Source organism: Aplysia californica, unplaced genomic scaffold (assembly GCF_000002075.1).
Source record: "Aplysia californica isolate F4 #8 unplaced genomic scaffold, AplCal3.0 scaffold00922, whole genome shotgun sequence".
In the NCBI taxonomy this organism is placed as follows: domain Eukaryota; kingdom Metazoa; phylum Mollusca; class Gastropoda; order Aplysiida; family Aplysiidae; genus Aplysia; species Aplysia californica.
In genome coordinates, this window is record NW_004798192.1 from 137,545 (window position 1) to 139,740 (window position 2,196).

Genomic DNA, 2,196 nt, shown 5'->3' on the forward strand with positions numbered 1-2,196 from the left:
GTGTCCAGAGAAATTAGAAGACAAAAGTTTAATCTAGATTATTTTAAAACTGTATGTTTTTTTAACGCTTCCATCGACTCACATTAACCTTTATCTTTGTAGTCGCCTCCCACAGTTATACGATCTTTGCCGTCGGTGTACAACCTTGAAAAGACCTTGAGAATAGAAAACACTCTTTCTGTTAGAAAACCAGCCCTCTATCGCTTCTTTGACCTCATCATCACTTTCAAAATGCCTTCCTTTTAAATCCTTTTTCGGTTTGGCGAATAAAAAAAAAGTCGGGCGGGGTTAATCTGGAAAATAGCGTGAATGTGGCAAAATTTCATAGCCACTTTCTCGTGAAGTTTCTTCCGCTTTTCTTGAAGTGTGTCCTGGCGCATTGTCGTGAAGCAGCAAAATGCCTTTTCGGATCTTTCCTCTGCGCATTTCTTTTATAGCCTCTCGTATTTTTTAGCTGCTTAGAATAATGATCTCCAGTGATCGTATGTCCATTTTTAAGATAGTCTGTCATAATCACTCCTTCCTGGTGCCAAAAAACTGATAGCATCACTTTTCCACTTGATGGCTGCACCTTTATCTTCTTTGGTGTTGGAAACAAAGGCGATTTCCACTGCATTGATTCAGATTTTAACTCAGGGTCGTAATGGTGAACCCGTGTCTCATCCATGGTTACAAGTCTTTATAAAAAAAATTGGTTTCATCCTTTTCTTACAGACCAAGCAGTTCGTGACAACAATCCACACGTCGCACTTTTTGAGGAGGAGTCAACAAACGTGGGACCCATCTCGCAGGAACTTTGGTTATATTCAAATGTTCATTTAAGATTCGTTCTACTGATCCAATGCTAAGCCTAGTTTCTTTGCTCAAACGTTCAACTGTCATCCAAGTATCAGACTCGGGAATCGAACTTGGGTCTCCTGGGTGTGACAACGAAGCAACTAACCGCTACACCAAAGCCGCCGGCTTAGAAGAAGAAAAAGAAGAAGAAGAAGAAGAAGAAGAAGAAGAAGAAGAAGAAGAAGAAGAAGAACAAGAAGAAGAAGAACAAGAAGAAGAAGAACAAGTAGTAGTTTGGGTTGGACGATCGGGCAGGGAAGAAAGGAGAGGGAAGGAGTGTGGGGGTACGGGTGGAGGAGTGATATGTACCCCCCCCCAACCCTTCACCCCACGCCTCTGGCAGCAATGTTGTGGTGTATGTGTTACACTCCACGCCATGATCATGCCGGCCTACCGCAGATACAAAACACCAGCCGGTCATGGGGGAGGAAAAACCTAGTATCTGGCAAGTTTTGTTAGGAACTGGAAAAATAAGACAACTATTGACAATTTGTTAGTGTTTGAGGGCTTAATCAGCTTCTTGCACTGTTTGCTTCTCAGGAAGCTGAGAACGTTTCTGGGTGTTCTATCGTTTGTTGGGGTAATAATAATATAGTTGAAAGCGCACACAGCTTGCTGTGGAGTGGGGGTACGCGCTATACAAATGCTATTTATTATTATTTATTATTATTTATATTGCTACTATCAATAATGTCTGTTTAAATATTCATTAAAACATTCATCATATATATTAATATATAGAGATAACTGTTCCAAACTAAGAGATGTAAATTGTGTTTGATTAACTCAAATCTTATTGAATGAGAGTTCTTAGATTCGTACAACGTAGATCATCCGTTTCGATTTTCTAAGCCTAACATTTTGAAAAACAACAACATTTTTTTGGGTGCAATTTCTTAAACTGGTTGCATATGTTCAAGAAATAATTGTCTAAATTCAGAATCTTAATTAAATTGGAAACAAAAGCAAGAAAACGTGCAAAATAGGTCCAGTTATTGTAAAAAGAATGAGAAATTTTTTCCCCCTCTCTCCTTAAAAATGTTGTTTTCTGAGCTTAAAAGCATCTGAACAGCTGGCTGAAGGTAATTATACTGTCAAACCTGCTCTAACGACTACCCGTATAAGACGATCACCTGTATTAAACGGCCATTTCTAATTCCCCCTTTGCAGCTTAAAAAAATAAAATTACTAGTATAAAGACGATAATGAGGCTGGGCAAGACACCCATCTGTTGAAAGACGTCCACTTTTCTCCTCGACAATGTGTCGTCGACTTGGACAATTTAGTCTGTATTTGGTTGGTTCTCCGTTCACCAGTCAGATCAGAAGTGTCAGTGTGGTGGGTGGCGGGGCAGGGAGG